An 8,094-nucleotide genomic window follows, 5' to 3' on the forward strand; every position below is an offset into this window, starting at 1 on the left:
TATATCATATACATATGTTATATATAAAATGGTATAGAATGGTAAAAAAAGTATTTTTAAAAAAATGTATATAATAGGAAATGAATGTATATTTTAGAATTATGTGTAAAAGAAATTAGGAAGAATAATACATATATATATAAATACGCAACATGTTTACAAAATAAAAAAAAAAAATATAAATATATATATAAGTATAAGTTGAAAAATAAAAAATAAACACACGTATAAAATATATAGGAGGGTGTAATTAAATCAAGCATATATGTATATAATTATAAAAAAATATTGAATACCATATAAGGAAAATGCATATATTATAAGAAAATGCATGTGAATGAATATAGATAAGATGATGATAGTATAAGATAATATATATAGATAATAATGTTAAAAAATAAAAATAAAATAGCCCCACAAAGTGTATTAAATCGAACGAAAGGCGAGAAAACAGAGACAAATTCGAAACAAATAAAACCAAATTAAATGCGCTGGAAACAATGGAGGACCAAAAGGGGAATTAACCCATCCCTCCTACATACTGCGCAGCACTGGGTTAAACCGTCACGCGATTAAATTTGGGCCAAATTTAAAAGAAAAAAAACTTGATTAAGACGCGTCACAAAAGGGGGAGGGCTAACTGCGCAATTTCCCCATTTAAGTGGAGATGCGCGGACCCACCCCACCAAAACGGCGCCGTTTTATAATCATCATTTAAACAACACAAAAAACCATTCTTTTCTAATTTCATTTCCAACCCCCAGTTTTAAAAAGAACAGAAAGCTGTTTGCTTTCTCTCCCTCCCCTATTTCTCTCCGTCGATCATGTTCTCCACCGCCCGCCGTACCACCACCGTACCCGGTGGCCGACGAAGCGCGGAGATGGGCTTCTTAGCCTCGTTTTGAGGCACATTCGAAGGCCATGCCTTTCAACCCCAAAGAAATCGAAAGAAAGTCCTTCCGGTTCGACTTCGCGATTGAGAAAGATCTCCAGATGAGTCGTGGGAAGATCAAGGTGAGGTTACCTTTCTCTTTACCTTTCGTTTATTTTCGCACATGAAAAAGAAAAAAGAACTAAAAACAATAAAAACAAAGAAATCAAAACCCAGAATTAGATGAAAGAAACTATTGTAAAAACCAAAAATCACCTCAAAATCTCTTTTTGATTCCTGAAAGTCTTTAAAAGAGGGGAAAACTCCCTTGAAATACACTCAGTTTTTTTCCAATACCATTCGTTTTTTTTCTGTTTACATGCTTGTTTCGGCTTTTATAGCCTTATTTTTGCTCTCTGTTCTTTGTTGTTTGCAGGTTTTGCAGAGCAAGTGGGCATGGGCGGTGGTGGCAGGTGCTGGGGTGCAGACGGTGATGGGCATGCGGGGGGTTTGCTGGTATGGGGTGCAGACGGTGATGGGCATGCGGGGGGTTTGCTGGTATGGGCCCGGGCAGATTTTGGGCTTTACAGGTTTGATTTTATTAAACACAAGTTTGGTCCACGAAATTCAGAAAAACGGGTTCGGGAGTCGGTTATGCACGAGGAAGGATTAGCACCCTCGTAACGCCCAAAATTGGTACCTAGTTGATTAGTTAATGTCTTGATGTCAAAAATTGAAAACTTTGAAGAATTTTAAAAATACGATCCTTGTATTAAAACGTTGAAAATTTTTAGGAAAAGGGGATATTTCACGTTATTCGAGAAAGAGAATCATATCCAGTAAGTTAGGACACAATGTCTCAAATTCCCAATACGCGAATGAAAAATGCTTATTTAAAGATATTTTATTATCTCGGATTTAGAAAATAAATCAGACCCAGTAAGTTAGGGCACGATCTTTTCTTAATTTCCGAGATTGTTTAAAAACTTGAGTTTGAAAAGATTCGTGTATTTAGATTTATTATGAAAATCGAAACCCAGTAAGTTAGGGTACGATTTTCTCGAATCTAAACACGAAATATTATTTATTCAAAACAAATTTGTTCTATCAAATAAAATGAAATACGAAAATCGTAGGAAAAATACGAAAGCCAATAAAATCATAATGCACGCTGAAGTGTAAAAATAATACGAACAATAGGGACAATATAATAAAAATCATACTTATAATCATAGAAAATAACAATATATAAACAATAAATTAAAACATTCATTCAAAATAATAAAGAAAATGAAATAAACAAACAAACAAATCAGATAAATAAAATTAAAAAAATGTAAAATGTTGTACATATGTATGCGGAAAATATGAATCATATATAAATGAGTATATAAATATATATATGTATATATATTAAGATTATAAAATGAATAATAATAAAATATATATACAGGTATATATGTATATAAACTAAAATATATAATGTAATACATATATATATATGAATTTAAAAAGTATATAAAAGGTATATTTTAAATTAAAGATTGTATGTAAGTATGTACATATATTTATAAAAATGAAAATATGTATATAGATGTATGGATATGAATATAAGTTGTAAAATATATATAAAGAAAAATATGTAAGCGTATATATAAGTCATAAAAAAAACTATATGTATATCATAAAATATATGCACATATATATATATCGAAATTTGAATTAAAAGATAAGTATAGATAAGTAGATAATAATAATAATAATAATAATAATAATAATAAGCTAAATAATGAAATTGCTAAAACATGGTCTAAATCGAAATAAAAACGAAAATACTGGGCGAAATCGAAATAAAAAGCAAAAAAAGGATGCCAAACAGAGAGGGACCAAAACAGAAAATAAACCGAAGCCCTCAAAACACAGCGCAACAGTGGACTAACATGAAACAAACATAAAACTTTGTGCCCAAATTAAAAATAAAAGAAAATAGCGAAAAGGGGCCAAATTGCGACACGCTTCAAAGTTAGAGGGACTGCGCGCGCAAATAACCCAAGAGCCAAAAACACGCGGATCCTCCCCAGGGTCGGGTCACCGCTCGGGTCAGAGACCAAAACGACGTCGTTTTGACCTCTAAACCCCAAACTTAAAATGACGTCGTTTTATGGGGCTATTTAAACACAATTTTTTTTAAAAATCTTCATTCTTTCTTCTCCTTTTAAAATAACTTAGAAAGTTCTCTCCCCCCTTTCTCAAATCCGGCCATGGTCCAGTCGTCGGCCGCTATCCGTCGGCCACCGCACACGGTGGTCGGAGGCATAAAATCAGACCTTTTTGGTCCCTTTTGAAGCTGGTCGCCTCTAAGACACGGATCTAGGGCCGAATCCCGCGAAAGGCAAAGCCAAAGGCCCTAAAACAGGGCGAAACCTCTCACCTCCTCCTCCTCCGGTGCGGCGCAGGTATGGTTTTCTTTTTCTTTTTTTCTTTTATTCGTTTTGCATGTGAAAGAAAAAATAAAAAGATCGAAAAGAAAGCAAAAAAAATCAAAAAAATGTAAAAAAAAGAGTCACCTTTTTAAACTGCTTTTTTAATTTTCTTCAATGGTTGTGATAAAAAAAATGGGGAGGGAACCCCGTTTACAATTTTTGTTATAGCTTTATAGCCATTCTTACAACATTTTTTAATTCATCTTTTGCTTGTCATTTCCTTCTCTGGTTTTGCAGGCAAGTGGCGATGGGACGTGAGGCGGTGGCGTGACAGACGTGCGGCGGCCAGTAGGGCAAGTGGGGTGCGGTGTCGAAAGGCTAGGGGTAGGAGCGGCGGCTAGCTTGAGGCTAGGGTTTTTTGCTGAAAAATTTTTAAGTTAGTGGCCTTTGGGCTACTAGGGTTAGGTTTGGGTATTGGGTTGGGGTGTTTTTCTTTTGTTTGTTGGGCTCGGGCAAATGGGCTTGTACAGCTGCCCCTCTTTGCTCGTTGTCGTGCAACGAGAACAGAACAAAGACTAAGAAAGCCCAATTTTGCCCGGTCTTGCCGAGTCTTGTCCTCTCTTGACGATTCACTTCAAGTAGCTTTATTTGAATCCACTGTGTCTTGTCGCTTCAATCCACTCCACTGCACTTCAACAAGATCCGACTTGTAGCTTCAATCTTCTTTGCAGCAACTTTAGAGGGACGAGATTCGTGGTTTTAGTCTGTCCTACTGCAATGTCAGGGAGATAAGACTTGTAACTTCAACTACAACTTCAGAGGTATAGGCATTGGCGCTTCGACCCACTCCGCAACGTCAGGGAGATAGAATTACTGGCTTCAATGTACTCCACTGTAACCACAGGGAGGTAAAACCTGATGCGATCTACTCTACTGTAACTTCAGTGAGATAAGATCCTTTGTTTTAATCCGCTCCACTGTAATCTCAGGGAGATAGGATTACTAGCTTCAATCTGCTCCACTGTAATCTCAGGGAGATAAGATCTGAAATTCTTCGGTCTGTTCCACTGTAATCTCAGGGAAATAAGACTTGGTGCGATCTACTCTACTGTAACTTCAGAGAGATAAGATTATTGGTTTTAATCCGCTCCACTGTAATATCAGGGAGATAGGATTACTAGCTTCAATCTGCTCCACTGTAATCTCAGGGAGATAAGATCTGAAATTCTTCGGTCTGTTCCACTGTAATCTCAGGGAAATAAGACCTGGTGCAATTTACTCTACTGTAACTTCAGAGAGATAAGATCCTTGGTTTTAATCCGCTCCACCGGAATCTCAGGGAGATAGGATTACTAGCTTCAATCTGCTCCACTGTAATCTCAGGGAGATAAGATCTGAAATTCTTCGGTCTGTTCCACTGTAATCTCAGGGAAATAAGACCTGGTGCGATCTACTCTACTGTAACTTCAGAGAGATAAGATCCTTTAATCCGCTCCACTGTAATCTCAGGGAGATAGGATTACTATATTCAATCTGCTCCGTTGTAATCTCAGGGAGATAAGATCTGAAATTCTTCGGTCTGTTCCACCGTAATCTCAGGGAAATAAGATCTGTATAATGAACCTAATTATGCCTATTGATTAGGATGACAAGATCAAAATGAATCAAATGTTACTAACTAGACATGTGTGAATGGTGTTTGCATGAATGCAGAATTTTATTTTTTTTAGAAAGATCCCGCTTAGGTTTTCATTACTTGAAGTTTATTAAGGCTTTGTAACTGAAATGTTACAACACCTTCCTTCTCGACTAGCGCTTCCTGAAGAAACATTTAGCCAGGCTGCCCCCACTGTAAACCTCAAAGTTATATCCACTGGGACGCCAAAATTTGTACCATCATTTTCTCACAGTAATTTAAGGGTAAAAATATGTGGCTTTTCCTCAGTCCTCTTTCATCACAATTTGGGGATATAGGATCTGAACTGTTCTGGTTTCCTACACCATTCTCAGGGTGCCGTTTCAAATACTTTTGCGCAAATGAAGGCCCTCTTCTCTGAGGTAACCTCTTCCTATTGCCTGATGATCATTGCTTGCTTGTTCGTTTAAGCTGTCATTGACACGACATCTTGTCATTTTGTTCAATCAATGCACTTGAAAACAAAAATCCAAAGAGAAAGTCTAAATTTAGACTATTCCTTCTCAAATTTCCAACCTTTAAAATTGGTGTGTTCTAAGCAATAGTCCTGCTTTAGGCTCCTATATTATTTATAAACTTTTCAGAGTAATATGCAAAACTTCCCTTGTGAAAGTTTTATTAGTCCATTAATCATTATTCCAATGCAACATGCTTGCAAAAAGAACATAACGATGGATAAGATAGAATTGATTTGAGAGCATAGCCCGAAGTGGATAAATTATCAAGGATAAAAAGAGAATTAATTGGAAACATGTATCTTAAAAAAGAATGAAGTATTTCAAGAACAACAACAATAGTATAAAGACTAGGTGCCCTAGATATCGCAGCTTGAACTTCTCTGTACAAACTTTCTGAAGACCATGTGTTTAGGAGATCTACAGGACTCTGTCGATGCCCCAAGATGTCGCCTTACCCTTTTAGGTATAGCAAGATCACCACATGCCCCAATCTGATCACTTCATGCCCTATTCTGATCAATATTTTAGCCGCCCTTCGGGTTTTCAACTCAAATCCCCTTTGGCCTAAGGTGCCCTTTGCGGGTTTTCCCCTTAGCCTCTCCATTTTTACTTTTTCATTTTTCATTTTTCATCTTTCTTTTTTTAACTCAAAGTGCCATTTGCAAGTTTTCACCTTGGTCCTTCCTTCTTCTTTAAAAGAAGTGTTTCTTAACTGGATCCGAGTGTATAGGATTGGCAATCTCACTCAGGATCAGTACTCCTCTGAAAATGGTCTTCTTTACCACATAGGGACATTTCTGATTTGACATTCATTTCCCTTTAGAATCCTTTTGTTAAGGAAGAATCTTTTTCAACATCCAGCCCTCTCGTGAAATTCTCTGAGACGAGCCTGTTTATTATGGGCTCATATTATTTATTTATGGTATATTCGACCCTGATGAATAGCTTTTAACCCTTTTTCTAGGGCCAACTGATCACATCGCGATTGGATCCCTCCAACAAGCAATGAGGGGATTTTAATAGGTAAAACTACCTCAATCCTGTAAACCAAAAAGAGAGGTGTTACCCCAGTACAGATGTTCGACAAATGATGAGGGCAAATAGTAATTTCTCATGCCAGTCCTTGTTCACCTCTAGGTAATTTGGTGACAAAATGTGGTGTCTACTTCTGAATTGATTTCAGACCTCAGTTATCGTGTTATCATTTAAGTTCAATGCATTTTCCAATACCATCCTCTCTGAAATTTTGTATCGGTATAGGATAACCTTGATCCATGAAGTAGCCTCTCAAAATGAAGCAATGCCCATTAGAAGTCTTCGATAATGGTGATGTCCATGCCCAATTTCGCTCAAAATTTGAGTCGCCCTTTTTCGGGTTTTCAACTCAGATCCACCTTTGGTCAAAGCGCCTTTTGCGGGTTTTCGCCTGACCTCTCCTTTTCTTTTCTCTCTATTTTTATTTTATTTTGACTTTGATTTTTTTAATTTTTTAATTTTTTTTGTTTTTTTTTGTTTTTTTGAGTCTGAAATCACGAGATCAGGCAAGTCCTGGTCATGCTTTTCGACCAGAATCAATGTTATTCTAAAGTCTTCCATATAAGATCTTCCACTTTTATCTTGTATGTGAAAAACCTTCTTTGGTACCAGATTTCTTTCATAGAGCCCTTTTGGGACGCAACTACGACAGAAAACTTTGGATCTTCCTCTTTAATCAGGATAAAATCCTACAGCATCTTGAAGGGATGGAAACTCGACTTCAAATGGGCAAAGCTATGCTGACTCAATGAGAGAGGCATTGCCCCGGCAAAGAATTGCATCGTTCGCACTGTAAATTTCTAACATCGTGCTGTTATGCAGGTTTTATTATAAGAATCGAGGCATACCCTGGTATGATCATACAAAGACATCTTTGAACTCTAGAGGTAACTCAACAAGGTCTTGCTTCGCCTCTATGGTCAGGTCAATTCTAGTATTCACCAAGCTCACAATTTCTAATGATTCCTTAAGAGGTAGGATCTTTTTATCCTCTTGTTCTACCATCCTCAACAAGTATGGAGACAAGCTACGATCTATGTCATCTTCAAAGTCGTGAGATCCCTCTTAACACATGTCTCACTCAAAAGGAGATTTTAAGTCTGTAGCAGTGTTATTCATGTCGTTGATATCCAGGGACCTGTTGTAGGTACAAAAGAATATACAAAGAATATATGAAGTTATGTATAATATGATTATGAATGCAAGATTGATTTGGAAGAAAATCTAAAAGAATAAAATTTGGAAGAAAATCGAAAAGAATGGAAGAATCAAAGATACTTATTCGTAAAGAATAAAAGAATATTGGCTAAAAAAATTGATCGAAAAGACGCATAATGATGAGCCTATTTTACAAAAGAGTTCTTGTTACCTCTAGGCTGAAAGCAACAAGTGTGTTTTGAATATTACTCTGAGTAAGCTCTAAATACTACAGGGGTTTCTTTAGAACACTCCCAAGTTTATAAGGGCGAACATCTAATAAGGTCCATCTTCAGTTGTCCTCATGTATGACATTGATATGAACATTTTTTGACCCCTTCACAAAATTCAATCCCGCTGGACCTTATGTTACCGCTCTTGTATTTGCAGTTGTAGTTGGTCTTGCCTCCCCCT

This window comes from Gossypium hirsutum, chromosome D06, assembly GCF_007990345.1.
Source record: "Gossypium hirsutum isolate 1008001.06 chromosome D06, Gossypium_hirsutum_v2.1, whole genome shotgun sequence".
In the NCBI taxonomy this organism is placed as follows: domain Eukaryota; kingdom Viridiplantae; phylum Streptophyta; class Magnoliopsida; order Malvales; family Malvaceae; genus Gossypium; species Gossypium hirsutum.